Source organism: Ursus arctos, unplaced genomic scaffold, assembly GCF_023065955.2.
Source record: "Ursus arctos isolate Adak ecotype North America unplaced genomic scaffold, UrsArc2.0 scaffold_17, whole genome shotgun sequence".
NCBI lineage: Eukaryota > Metazoa > Chordata > Mammalia > Carnivora > Ursidae > Ursus > Ursus arctos.
The window spans coordinates 28,943,749-28,959,300 of record NW_026622841.1 but is presented as its reverse complement, the minus strand read 5'-3'; the positions used below and the strand labels follow the sequence as shown (position 1 = coordinate 28,959,300).

At 36.9% G+C, this 15,552-nt stretch overlaps 1 pseudogene; it reads left to right on the top strand.

Annotated features, from left to right (window-relative positions):
- The first annotated feature begins 569 nt into the window (after window positions 1-569).
- On the top strand, window positions 570-1,375 carry LOC113253146 (60S ribosomal protein L7a-like; annotated as a pseudogene).
- The last annotated feature ends 14,177 nt before the right edge of the window (window positions 1,376-15,552 follow it).

Genomic DNA, 15,552 nt, shown 5'->3' with positions numbered 1-15,552 from the left:
TCTGATCAAAGCTAGACTGTAGAGTGCCTCCAAGGCTAAACTAGGGAATTTATACCTTTTATATATATCACTGGTCACCAAACAGTTTCAACATCCTTTCATCATTAAAAAAGTTTAGTACAACTCCACTATGTGAATATTTATTCATTTATGAATTACACACACATGGAATACATTCAATCTTATATATACTTCTCTAGGGTCTAGATACACAGAGAATACTTTCCAGCTCATTTTATAATCTTGATTCCTAAGCCTCTCAAGGAAAATATGAGCAAGGAAAACTATAGACCGATCTTGATCAAGACTGTAAGTGACAAAAATCTAAAAAGAACGTTAATGAACTGAATCCAGCAATACATTTTAAAGGACAGTAAAGTTAAAGCAAACCTAGAAATGTAAGTTTTTTTTTAACATTAGAAAAATCAAGTAATAATCAAGTAATAAATTTACCACATTAAAAAAATTAAAAGAGGAAAACTGTATCTGCATGTCAATAGATGTAGAAAAATCATTTGATAAAATTCAAATGATGATTAAAAAAAAAATCTAGCTCTCTCCCCCAGCTACCCAAGATGCCTGAAGGAAAGAACGTGAAGGGGAAGAAGGTGGCCCCAGTCTCTGCTGTGGAGAAGAAGCAGGAGGCCAAGAAGGTGGTCAGTCCTCTGTTTGAGAAAAGGCCCAAGAATTTTGGCATCAGACAGGACATCCAGCCCAGAGGGGACCTTACCCGCTTTGTCAAATGGCTCTGCTACATCTGGCTGCGGTGGTGAAGGATGATTCTCTATAAGCATCTACAAGTTCCTCCCCTGATATCCAGTTCACCCAGGCCTTGGACTGCCAAACAGCTCCCCAAATGCTTAAGCTGGCCCACAAATACAGCAAGAGAAGAAGCAGAGATTGTTGGCCTGCTGGGAAAAAGGATGTCCCCACTAAGAGGCTGCCTGTCCTTCGAGCTGGGGCTTTTCCTGTCACCACCTTGGTGGAAAACAAGAAGGCTCAACTGGTAGTGACTGCACATGATGTGGATCCCACTGAGCTGGCTGTCTTCCTGCCTGCTCTGTGTTGCAAGGTGGGGGCTCCCTCCTGTATTAGCAAGGGGGAAGACCAGGCTGGGATGTACAGTCCACAGGAAGACCGGCACCACTGTTAACTTCACACAGGTTAACTTGGAAGACGAAGGAGCTCTGGCTAAGCTGGTGGAATTTATCAGGACCAATTACAATGACAGATACGATGAACCATTACTGGGGAGGCAACATTCTGGGTCCAAAGATGGTAGCTCAGGTGCCAAGTTGGAAAAGGCAAAGGCTAAAGAACTGGTCACCAAATTGGGCTAAGTGTACGCTGTTGAATTTTCTGTACATAAAAGTAATAAAAAATTGTCTTTCAAAAAAAATTTAAAAAAATCTAAACTCTTTTTTAGCAAACTAGGAGTGGAAGAGAAAATTATTTTCATCATACGGTATCGACAAAATTGCTCAAGGTAAACCACATAGTAAATGGTAATTTCTTTACGATTAGGAACAAGACAAGTCTGTGTACCATATCCTCACCCTTACAATAATATAGAAGTTTTGGCTAGTGCTCTATGGCAAGAAAAATCTATAAAATATGGTTAATTAAAAGGAAGACACTAAATTGTTATTATTCTTGAGAGATAAATTATTTATGTAGAACTTCAGGAGGATTAGATTAGTTTGGAGGGGCTAGATTATTCTGTAATAACAAAAAGCCACAAAATTTCAGGTGCTTAAAAAACAAAAACTTACATTTCATTCACACTACATGTCTAATAAGGGAGAGCAGAGAAGTGCTCATTGCATTCTCTCAAGGACCCCAGCTGACAGTAACCCAAATGAGACACGAACAGAGGGAGATGGGAAAATCACCAAACTTGTGAATGCTGGCTGCTGGTAGATTCAACCCATTAGTGATGGAAATTGGATCAAAGCTAGTCATAAAGGGAAGTAAGTTTAGTGGTAAAGGTGTTGCTAAGTGAGAGAGCAGTGCTAACTGAAAACAGAAACATCCAACAAGCCTTTAGAAAGGCAGGGGTGAAGCCCTGAGTTGAAATTGGAAATCAAAATGAAATTCTGATTCAATATGTTTAATAAATACTGGTTAATTCCAGGAATATACATTGTCCAAGACGATTGATTGAAATTGTTGGACTAACAAATCCTGTCTTTTTATGGAATCTTTTCTTATCAACAGTGAGGATTATTTACAGAGACTAAATAGAACAGCAGTGGTCCATTTTTCTCCCTCTTTTAAAAATCAAAAAGAAAGTACAATGTGGTTGCCTCAGAGCTGTATCAGACCAGGCACAGAGATTTTTTCAGAGTCACCTGTGGTGGAGGTCTGAAAAAAAAGAGTAATTGTGATGAATAGTACTTATGGTATGCAAACATTGAGCATTAATAAGAGTAACTATGGCTTTATTTATTAGAAGTCCATCAAAACTGACCTTTGAATAACTTATGTTACTGCTTAAAAAAAACCTTCTGTAAGATGGCAGTGAAAATCTCAGAACAGCAGAGAGAGGAAGGCCTGCTGGAGCGGGAGCGGGGGGGGGGGGGGGATATTGTGAAGGAGGACCACAGGGCAGGGAGTGGGCAGAAGCAGTAAAAAAGAAGAGAATTATGAATTTTTTTCCTACGGTACTATGATATGGATGTAGGTTTGGATTATGCCATTATATGCACAGATTTGTACTTAAGTGAGTTTAACTCGTAAGTAGAGAAAATTATTTTAATTGAGCTATTTAGAAAACACCTCCAGCAAAATCAAAAGTAAACTGTGTGGTGCATTCTACTTTCCAGGGCACTCTATTTTAGCGGATGCATTTTACCTTTATGATAATTATCAACCACTTATGTTTTATGGATGGAGCATAATGCTCAGTCTGCTTTGCATAACTATGATGATTTGCTCCCCTTCTTAATACAGCAAAATGTTTTTGTCCTTATGCAATTGATCTTGTTCCCTGGTGGCTGGCTCAAAACACCGGGCCTGCATCCAAGGTACTGTTGCAGAATATTAGTCTCCCGATAATAAAAAAAATGTTCATTTTCTTCATCTTCTGTGATTTTGTTTTTTTTTAGTCTCTAGCTTCAATGGCTGAGCATCCCTTTAGCTAGCTTTCAGTTAATTAAAAAGCCTGTAGCAGAGTACAGAATGTGCCCACAAGAAAACCTCAAGCAGTGCAGATGGCCCCACCTCTGCACTGAGAAGCAGAAAAGTAGTTCTCTGAAACAGCTGTGGGCTGGGAGGCTCTGTGTGGCCTCTGCCTTCTTGGCATGCAAGTAAGAAGAATGAATCTGACTTGAATCTCCCCTGCTCAAATCAACTAATGCTATGGTAAACAGCTTTTCAGCTGCAGGAGAGTTCAAAACGTACTCTCTGCAGCCATAATTTTTTGCTGAAGTTGTGTGCTATCTGGAATGATGTATGTGCTACATATTGCCCAGAAAGCTGTGCCTCCATGTATGTGGGAACAGAAGATGGGGGGATCGAAGGAAGAAGAGGAAACAGTACCCCAGATGTTTTCTACGCGCTCCCATTTGATCTCTATAAAGAAGCTCTGAGGTGTGGGGTTGTAGCTTTATTCATTTTTCCTCTAGTTGCTCATCTAACAGAATTTGGGAAGATTCTAACAGCCTGTGGCTTAACCACGCTGCCAGGTTTTACCTTACCATATTGTATAAGCAATAAATATTGATTGGATGGAAATGCATCCCAATGTATTCCCCTGCCCTCCATCCCAAACACAAAAAAACCAAATTACTAAGGGGCACAGAGTTCAGTTCCCTTTCTGTGAGCATGAGAAATCTTGCTGTAAAAGCAAACTGAAAATTAATGACCCTGTGATACTCCCAAGGGCCTGGTAGAGGAAAAGATGTCTCAACCCAGAATCAAGGAATGCATAACAGCTTGAGGGGGAGCCTCCACACATCAGTGATTCAATCACCTGTTTGGATATGACTTTTAAATTGGTGACAAGTTATACTATAGCCAGAGGAGATTGATCTTGTCATTATTTCATTTCTCTGTAGGTAAGTTACCACTCTACCCTACAAATCAGGCAATGAACAATCAGTACATTAACAAAGAATGAGATGAGGTGAGATGATCTCAAGCATACGACCAACAGCGATTCCCAACTGATTAACTTCTATGCTTGCCTTTAATACTCAAATTGACGAGATTTCTGTTATCCTAGTTATTATACATCGGTGCGGGGGGGCATTCTTTGGGACCAAAGGATGCAGGACAATGTGAAGCTATCTCATAGAATATGACTTAAATGTATAATAATAAATAATTAAGAAATTAATAGCAGCAAAATGGACTTTGGTTTTACAGGGTAAAATGTATTCATTTCTAAAAAAGAATGATCTTCTGCTGACAGAGCTTATTACACTTCATTTAGGAGACAACAATGTAGTTATAGTATTTATCTATCACTATAATAAGAAAACCACAGCAGTGTTTGTCCCTAATTACAATTATGGTGACATGGTGCTTTTTATTCAAGAACCAAAAACAGATTTTGCCTTTATTTTTAATGCTTAAATTAGGAATGCATTGAGATACAAATTACTGTGTCAAGATTCAGGGTAGAAATGCAATCAGGATTTAGATAACAAATGAGCACAAACACATGATCATTATACTTGTTAGTATAAAATACTTTGCTAAAGACCTTATTCTCATCTCATTTATGTGCTGTATTACAACTCATATTTAAGAGATTTAAATAAGAGGTGCAAATCCATGCGCCATTTAAGATATAAGCAAATGAAGTAACTATTGTCCAGGAAATGGTCTTTACATGTGGGTACAATGGAGCTACCAGAAAATGCCACTATGAAAATCATCATTTATCTTGAATCAAATAAAAATTTGCTTAGCGAGAAAATCACTCTATAATTCTCTTTGTGAATAACAACTAGTTCGAAAAAGATGTTAGACAAAATTCCAGTGAGTTAAGAATTTTTTTAGTGATGTCCTTTACCATTTGGAGATATTCTCAATGGCAACCATGAAGTTCTGTAACAAATATCTTTATTTCCCTTTTTGGATCACAAGTAGGCTCCTTGGCTAGATGTACTCGTGACCAATTATTAGGTCAGTAAATTAGGTCTTAAGAGCATAAGCCCAGCTCATAAATGTTTTCTGATTTTTAAGAGTTTGTTATCATTCTATTAATTTAGATTACTAGGAACAAAAACAGAATGTTCAATCCAAAGAGGTAATACATTTATGAATAGATTTTATTTTCAAATACTAAGAATCTCTACTGAGATTTAAAGCTAAATTTACATATTAAAATTAGGTACATATCTTCCATTTTATTATTAATGAATTTCCCTGTGTTATGTATGTTTGGAACTGTCACAATCCTGACATCACAGCTCCACTGTTTAGGACAAAAAGAGGAATACCTCAAAACAAGCAAATGCTCTTACGGATAAAATTTGCCCTTGCAGTGTGTACTATTCAGTGCTTATTGTGGGAGGGTAGAGTACCAGGAACTGAGCAGGGGACAAGGGAGGGATAGAACACCAGAACACTGACCCATGAGGCTTCTAGTGCTAGTGAGAAAAACAACTTATTTCCAGATTCTGCATTAAAAGTCAAGTATAGATGCTTATGAAAAAAAGGAGGTGTTCTAGTATAATTTTGAAACTGGCTCACAGTAGGCAAGAGTAATGATTATACAAGAGTAATGTCTAAGTTAAGAATCCTTTTTTTTTAAAAAAATATTTTATTTATTTATTTGACAGAGAGAGACAGCCAGCGAGAGAGGGAACACAAGCAGGGGGAGTGGGAGAGGAAGAAGCAGGCTCCCAGCGGATGAGCCTGATGTGGGGCTCGATCCCAGAATGCTGGGATCACGCCCTGAGCCGAAGGCAGACACTTAATGACTGAGCCACCCAAGTGCCCCTAAGTTAAGAATTCTTAATCTTGGGGCACTTGGGTGACTCAGTTAGTCAAGCATCTGCCTTCAGCTCAGGTCATTATCTCAGGGTCTTGGGATCGAGGCCAACATAGGGCTCTCTGCTCAGCAGGGAGCCCACTTCTCCCTCTCCCTTGCCTGCCACTCCCCCTGCTCATGCTCTCTCTCTCTCTGTCAAATAAAAAAAAAAAAAAAAAAAAAAAAAGAATTCTTAATCTTCGCTTCAGGTCCTCTTGTGAACTTTTAAAAATTGTGTAGAAAAGTGTGTGTGTGTGTGAGTGTGTATGTGTGTGTGTGTAGAAAGTTTTTAGAGTTTTGACTAGTGTTTCAAAAAGAACTTCGACCTCCTCAGCACCCTATACCTCTGAAATGGGTACAGACTACTGGCCAAAAAGTAACACTTCTTTTTTTGAAATATTGTGGAAAGCATGGCTGGAGTCAGACAGAACTTGTTTGGCCTCCTGGCTCCATAGTTCCTTAATTCAAGAAAACTTAGCTAATCGTTTCAGGTCAGATAGTCTCTATTACAATGGCTGCCAGCATCCAGGGTTTCTTTTTTTCTTTTCTTTTTTTTTTCTTTTTCTTTTCTTTTTTTTTTTTTTGTGAGTATTACAAAAGGAACATCTTTCTCCCCCTAGGCTGAGAATGAAATTTAGCTCCCATGGCTCTGTGACTTTGAGTAGAATATAACCTACATGCTCCTTATTAATAAATGGGAATAATTTATTAAAAAATATTTTCACTTATTAAGTGCTGGGCTCAATCTTAAGCAGAGGAAGCATGTATTGACAAATTGTACCAAAAAAAAAGCCCTGCTCTCTTGGAGCTTATATTCTGGATGGTGGTAGCTGATTGGGGAACGGGATGGTAGAGGGGTGAGAATTAATGAGAGAGAAGAAGCTATATGATTTATTAACATTTTCCTTAGCATATAGTAGGGACTTATATGGGGTTTTATTATTTTGAAATTGTAATATGAAACGTTATTGGGGAAAAGAATGTTTCAATTCTAGGAAGTTCAAAGTGTTCTTACATGGCACTACATTGCAAGTGGTTTTCAAATCATTAAAAGGACACACTGCTTTAAATCATAGCCTACAAATAATTCAAAATGACAGTTTTTACCCTTCATGCTTACTTCAAAGTCTCCAAGAAAAGATCTGAGCATCTGGAGTTGGCTAGCCCCACCATAGGAAATGGGATTCTGTATCTGTGTACAGAAAGGAGGAAAGAACTCAGATTCTAACAAGTTACCTTCCTTGCCCCCACTGACAGCACATCCGGGCTCGCAGACAAAGGTTTAATGTCTTCTGGGATAAGCAATCTCCGTGACAAACCATTTGTCTTCCTGGTTGGCCAAGGAGATATTTAATAGAGCTGTCAATCATTTTTGGAAGAAAAGAGAAAAAAAGAAGTAGATGAGAGAAAGAACTTGCTCATTTTGCCCCAAAACTATTATTTTCTTTTCAAGATTATAAAATTCTAACCCTGTTGCATGAAGCAGATTTGCCTGTTAGCTACTGTACAGGCTGAGGTGACTGCTCATTTCTTATTTTTCACAACAAAAAAGTGGGTGAGATAGTCATTATTTCTATTTCCATTTCTTCTGAAAGCTCTGTGAAAAGGAACTCTCCTTGGAGACTCATAGAGGGGTAATTAAGCCACAAACTTGGCTATGTTGCTGAGCCACAGTTGTAAAAGAAGGAGAAGGAAAAAAGAAACCACACCCAAATCTGTCCCATTACAGTGCCAGCCTCTACAATGGAGCCCTAAGTGTAACTTGACCCCTTCCCGGGAAGGAAGGGAACATGACTGCACTTATCTTGGCTCATTTAAGGTGGAGATACTGTGTTCCAAAATGGGCTTTCATGACTGTCTCCATTCACTGTCCAAATCCCAGGGCAACAATAAAATTATGATTATAGATGTGCATGGGTCATTCTGTTGTCCCTCTGACTTCCCAGCACAGCTGACTGTATTTTCCCCATATGGTAATAAAATTCCCACCTCCATCTACCATTGCTAATGTATCCTTTTTAATCCAGAAATTTTTATTTCTGTCATAACCATTACTTTGCAATGTCTTTAAAACCTTCTAAAATCTGGCTGTTCCCAGGTCTTCTCTGGGTATTTATTTATTTAAAAAATCAAAACATTTATTGATCACCTATTATGTAAATGTGAGATAGGTGAATAAACATGATTTCTGTTCTAGAAAAACTCATAACCTTCTCTTTCTGACCAAAGTTTTAGAATTTTGCCAAAACTTTAATTGCCTGTTGCCCATAAAAAGGTGAAGTAGAATCCAATATTAGGCTTATGAGAACATGTAAAGCATATACTCACATTTTTCTAATTTCTCAAAAAGCATTTCATTAGAGCCATACTTTTATAAATCAGAAAAATGATTATTTAGACGAACACCATTATTTTGAAGGTCTATTATCTGGACGTAGTGGACCATTTAAATTTCCCTTGGGAGTTTTAATTTTTCAAGCAGATATGTAAAACTGTACATGGAGTTAAAACTTCTATTTGCCTTCAGTTTATTTGGAAGCTCTAAATGTGTGACTTTCCAAATAAAGATTTACTTATTTACTTAACAATATATATCGAGCCTTTAAGGTCTGTTAGGAGCCGTGCTAGGAGCTATAGATACAAAGAAGTCAAGTCTTTAAGGAATTTTCATTGTGTGTTGAGAGCACGTTTTTTCTGAGACTGAACTGAAAATGTAGAAAAACGACTTAGAATATACATGTATTAGACTTTCTTTCAAAACCTTCTCTGGAATAGCCTTACTCTACATTTCTATTTCTAACCATAAGCATTATAAGCTTTATGCCTCACTCGGATTAAACCACTTGCTATTGTCTGCCCTTTGTCTTTTCTGTCTTCCATACCACTGGCCTTTCTCCTTCTCCCAGCATCTGTAGCTCCACATCCATTCATCTATCAAAGTCCTGCTGCAGTCTCACCCTCTATAACATTTATTCAAAGCATTTTAGTTCGAAAGCATCTTTATCTCATGTAATTGTTCATAGTACTTTGTCTGAATCTCTTAAGACAACATCCACTTCAACTATTTATTTACGCTAGTTGTCATCTCTACTACATGTGTGTAGTCCCTCAGGAGAGGAATCCTATCTGATCCACTTAGACTGGCTCCTTGATTAGAAAGTACTCAAATATTTCCTAAAGGAGTCAATGATACAAAGTGCGATCAAAGCAGGACTTCTCAAACTTGACTGTGTGTAAGTATCAGCTGGAGAGACTGTTAAAACAAGGACTGCAGGAGCCCACACAAGAGATTTAAATTCTGCAGCTCTAAAGAGGGCAACAATGATGCTGACAGTGCAGGTCCCCGAGCCACTGAGTAATACCCTTCCCCTCTGCCACAAACACACAGAATGTTTAGGGGTGGGATTAGCTTCCTAACATTTTTCCGGAGGTGGAAGATACAAAATAGGCTGAGACTAGTCCCATCTTAGCAAGAAATTATTTTAGGAAGAATAACAAAGGTATTGGGGTGGAAGTAAAACAAAACAAAACAAAACAAAAACAAAACAAAAACAAAAAACCATTGGCTTCATTGCATGTAATGTGGTATTCTCTGGGAAGTGTATAGGAGGATATAAGACTTTTCTCGTCACGCATATAGGAGAAACAAAATTTAGGGTTTCTCAACGAGTCCTGATAATTAGACGTGCATAAGACAGATTTATAGGAGGAGAGCATACCAATTTATATAAGATTTACATGACATAGGAACCTCATAAGGAAACAAAGATTCAAAGACATGTCAAAATCTAAAGGCCTTTTATATTAGGTTGAACAAAGAGAAGTTGTGGAAAAGTAACCAAATTATGTGGGGAGGTTAAAGGGAGAAAATAATTGTTTTAACAAGGTCTGTTTGTGCAGAATTCTCTCAGCTATGACTCCTCATCAAAGAATGTTACTATTTTTTTCCTGGCACAAGGAGGGCATCTTTCACATGGGAGTTTTTATCTCCTATTTTCAGAGAGAAAAGGGAATACTCATAGAATACCCTTGTATCTGCTGTTTTTCAAGTCCTTTAGCTCAAAATAATCTTTATGTTAAAATGGCATATTTTGGGGTGGCATAATCTGCTACTCTTTACATATTTTTGTTACTATAGCAATTCTTCACCATTGCCATGTATTATCCTTGCCCTTCCGAACTTACCTGAAAGATATTTGTACATTGTATTAATTATCAAGAATACAAGAAACAGCAAGTGAGAAATCATCATATGTTGTCATATAGCAAAAAAAAAATATTAAAAAATGTTAAAAAAATCTTAGGACAAAAAAGGAATGAATCACATGCAGAAATACAGTGAATAATTGAAAAGACGTATATCCAGTTCTCACATAAAAGTTGATCTTTATGACAGCTGGGCTGAAATTGTCCATGTATTTTATAAGAAAGCAAGTATGGCTGACATCAGAGGAATATAAAGTAACTTAAGGATCAAATGGAAGCTCACAATAATCATTGTCTCATCTCAGTTGAATTTAGTAAGGAAAGCAGCAAGAAGTTACTTTCCTTCAAAAAGATGCCACTGATGGGGCGCCTGGGTGGCGCAGTGGTTAAGCGTCTGCCTTCGGCTCAGGGCGTGATCCCGGCGTTATGGGATCGAGCCCCACATCGGGTTCTTCCGCTGGGAGCTTGCTTCTTCCTCTCCCACTCCCCCTGCTGTGTTCCCTCTCTCACTGGCTGTCTCTCTGTCACATAAATAAATAAAATCTTTAAAAAAAAATAAATAAAATCTTTAAAAAAAAATTAGGCCTTTTCAAAAAAAAAAAAAAAAAAAAAAGATGCCACTGACATTGAAACTTGATGAAGAGGTTGAGGGCAAAAGAGGAAATGACCTAGGAGACCAAAAGAGTGTTGATGAGTGCTGTGTGTGCATTTACTCCAACAGCCTTTTAACATTTGCACTGACAGCCTTTATTAATGAATGGGATGCTATTTACTCTGTCAGGTGGAGACACTCTGATGCTATTTCCCAAGCCCAGAACATAATTCATACGTGTTACGAGGTTCATTGCATTTATATGTTCAATAGCTTGTTATAATTGAAATATTGGAAATTTTAATCTGGTAGGCAATTTCTTACTTGTTGTTTCTTGCTATCTTTGATAATTAATGCAGTTTATGACCATCCTTTAGACAGGCTTGGGATGGCAATTCCCCTTCCTAATGTAGTTCTAGATAATGGTTACTTGGTAATTAATGCTACTGCCAATCACTCTTGTTTTTATACTTGTCAGAAGAAAATGGAAACTCCTTACCCTTAATGGAATGAAATCCAATAGTAACCCAACTAAAATATGCAAGCAAATGTGATTTTATTTTACTCCTCTCAGTTCTTCTTCACTTCTATATACTTGTTCCTTCTCACCAAGGAACAAGCAGACTTTCAGTCCCAACTGTTGCTCTACAAACAAGTAATATTCAAATTTTTAAATGATTTTATCTTTGAACTCCTGATTTCTACTCCTAAACCAGTCTCACATAGCTTGAAAACTGGACCAACCATCTAGAGACGAAGGGGGCTCAGTATTTGTAAGGAACAAGTTAGCCCCTGAAAACCAATGCATTATTCCCTTAGAAGAGTCAGGACTTCAGCTAATATTTGTAACATTAGCACTTCATTTAGAAATTAGTAATTAAAAGTAGCTTTTAAAATGTCACTATTCTTTAAGAGAAATAGCCTATTAAATCTTCAATTCTCAAGATTTAGCTTGCATAAATCGCTGGAGCTTATAAAAATTCAGATTTCTAATCTCCACTTCCAGAAATTCTGTAGGTTTAGGTTTTTGTAGGCCTGATAATTAGAATTTTGCTTATTCCAATCAATGAAAACATTTCCTTAAAAAAAAAAAACAAACACTGTTACTAAGTATAGCCCAATGGGAAATTTTGGAGAAAAATGTACATGTTTGGGTACATGTATTTTTGTATGCATGGAAATAAGACAGAATTTACTTTTTTCTTGAAGTCAGAATTTGTATTTTTTAATGATTACAAATGATTATTTAGTGATAGTTTTAAACAACCTTTCCTGAGACACAATTTCAAAAAACTGAGTTCTGAATTTCGGCAGGAAATCATCATAAAAAGGATTACTGCTCAGTTCAATAGGGGAACCCACTAAGGATCTCCAGGAGGCTGAAGGTTTTATTCCTTAATTAAATAGATCCTTATTGAGTACCTACTATGAAGTGGAAGTGCATATTAGGCAACACTGGAGGCACCCAAACCATGAACTTCAGGGGCATTCAGTTCAATACAGAGAAGTACAGAAGCAGCTATATGACAGGGTAGAAAAGTTAACAGTCATGAATGCTACAAGTGCTATGACCATCAAGGAGAGGAGCAGATGAGTTCCAGTAAGGGTACTTTAGGGATGGTTCTATGAATGCAGTGGTATTTTTTCAGGATTTAAAAACTTTTTTTAAATCACAGTAGGTATAGTGAGAATATGGACAACTAAAGAGGAAGAAAGGCCAGCCATTCTCTGAGCACCTCTTCTGGGCCACTTTGTGCAGAACGCTTTGCCTATATGCATAAGGTACAGATAAGGGGATGCTTAGGGGATGTTTAAGAAAAGATGAATAGTTAAGTTCAGCCAAAGTACACAGCTCATGAAAGAGATTTAGGAGCAAATTGAATTTGAAAGCATGTTAGGGGTAATTCATAGAGTCCTTTGAAGTCCAGATTAGAAATTCATTCTTTATTAAGTTTAATATGACAACAATGCATAGAATTGATTGAAAAGGAGAAAAAACTGAGTGGGGAGGGGAATAGCTAATAAGGAAGTCATAATTATTATCCCCAACCAAGAGGGGTAGGGGCAATAGGAATGGAGAAACGGCAGCCCATATGTGAAGTAAGATAGATGAGTAGGGAAAGTAAAAAGGATAGTGTCATAAATACATTACCATCTCACAAACATGCCACGACTAACCCTAATTTAGAAACAGGAGTCAGGGAGAATTTTAAAATACATTCAACAGGGTACTGGCTCAATTGGTAGAACATGTGACTATTGATCTCAGGGTTATGAATTCAAGCCCCAAGCAGTGTATAGAGCTCACTTAAAAAAAAAAAAAAACAAAAAACTACAGCACAGTCTATAGTCCTGCCAGAGCAAAGAGTTAATTAACAGTTATTAATAGTTCTTTGACATCTTTTAAACACAGCTTGACAAAAAAATTAATAAATCTAGGCTCACTAAACTAATAAGTTAATGGGCACCTATTATATATCTGTTTAATAATGTAAACATCAATTTCGTAGCTTGAAAAATCTTTGCTACTCCTACTTTCTGGAATAAATTTACAATTTGACCATCAAAACCAAAAATACTTTAAAATTTCTACTAGCAATTTCAAGTAAGGTAACATTTCAATATGTCATTATGCTCAATGACCTTCATAATTAGGATTTTTTTAATCACTGACTTTCCTTTAAGAATGTTACAAACACAACATGAATTCACTATAATATCATAATTATCAAATACAGATACAGCAAAACAAAAGAAAAAAATAACTGTTATCTACAAAAATAAAACAACTACAACAAAAATACATTTTATGTGTCCTTCTGGTTTTGCCCTACACATGTGAATCCTCTTTAGTTCTTTGCCCACTGTGCCTGCACATAACCCCCTTATCAGTTCCAAAGGTGTTCCGCACTTTAAATCATGTCAGTTCTCCATACCTATCTATTTATATATTTATACTGGTTAAATTTTTCGAACATAAACATAAAAGGAAGCTTTTAAATATATAAAAAAATCTTCTGGCCCCATAGCCTATCAGTTGGAATGTTATGGTATACAACAAAATGCAATTATTTAACATGCAGAATATAAAGACGCCAAGTTGGATATTCCTACTTTTATCATTCATTTTAGATCTCTAAAATGCAACGTATTTACAAGGAAAAATTAAAATCTTGCCCAAATTTCCTACCTATGTTAAAAATGTGTTCTTTGACAATTCTGTTTTTTTTTTTAAAGAACATGTATTTGCTATAAAGTGAGTTTTGTAAATTAATATCTCTACATTATAAGCAAATGGGACTCTTATCTTACTATTTGGAGGATAACTTTAGATTGATCATTGCTTGCTAATAAAACCAAACAAACTGAGGGAAAAGAGTTTCTTTGCCAAAAATAAATTTAAATAGGACAAGTAAGAAATAATCTATTTCAGGAAAAATATATATGGTTATTTATGCAGATGTATGCTGTAGCTTCTTAGTATTTTCAGAAAGGAGAGTCTAAAAACAAAGGAAGTAAACAGTACTATATTTCTCCAGAAGTAGGCTGTGAAAGTATATACTCTTTATAATTTTACCCTAAGTTGACATATTCATAAAGAACTAGTGAGAAGTTCCAAGGGCTAGTCTCTGGAGTCATGCAAGTGACAGGATATAAGATTTAAATCAAGAGAAACGGTATCTTCCCCAAAGGAACATGCTAATTAAAGGTGAGCATGAAAAACACAGTTACATTTACTTAAAATAAACATAAAACAAACAGATTAGATCTCTCTTCTTCTCTTTGATGGTGATTTTCAATGACTCTGTGTGTGTGTGTGTGTGTGTGTGTGTGTGTGTGTGTGTGTGTGTGATTATTCATATGGTTATGTCTAGAGGTCTGGAGTTGAAATCCTTCTATTACTTACCCAAAGACCATGATGTAGGAAATACATCTCACTGACTGTGGGCTATGGACAAGTGCTTAGAAAAGGCAATGAAGAACTTCACTTGCAAATCTAAATATAAAAATAAAATAAAGAAAAGGAAAAACAAGAAAGTGATTAGTTTTGTATTAGTATCCCTTTTTAAAATATAGGAGGATAAACCATTAATGTTTTATAGCATCTTGTATTAAAAATAGTGGAAAACATACTTTCTTACTATGTTCTTACTTTATTCCCTGAGCTGGCCTGAATCAGTATCTTTCAAAGTAGTTGGTAGCCCTTTATTTTTATTTTTAAAAATATTTTATTTATTTATTTGACAGAGAGAGAGAGAACACAGATAGGCAGAGAGGCAGACAGAGGGAGAAAAGAGAAGCTCCCCACTCAGTGGGGAGCCCAATGTGGGGCTCTATTCCAGGACCCTGGGATCATGACCTGAGTGGAAAGGGAGACACTTAACTGACTGAGCCACTCAGGCGCCCCAACTGGTAGCCTTTTAGATGATTCTCAACCACTGCCACTGGGGGTGGGGAGCAGGTGAAGGGAGTGGCTATATTTGAACAAACCTATTCCACTCTGGAAGGTAAACAGACATGAATGAACAAGTGACAACCAAAGCCTGCATGTCCATGGACAGCATAAGGATCTGCACATATCAAAAGTGACACAAAACTTCAGAAATGGCACAAGTTTCCTTATAATTTTACCATCTTCTCTAACCATGATCCGTATTTCCATACAACAGTGGTTCTCCAAGTGTGGTCCCTGGACCAGTGGAATCAGTATCACTTGTACCTACTCCATCACTTGTTCCCCCTGAATCATACACACTGGTAGTGGGGTCCA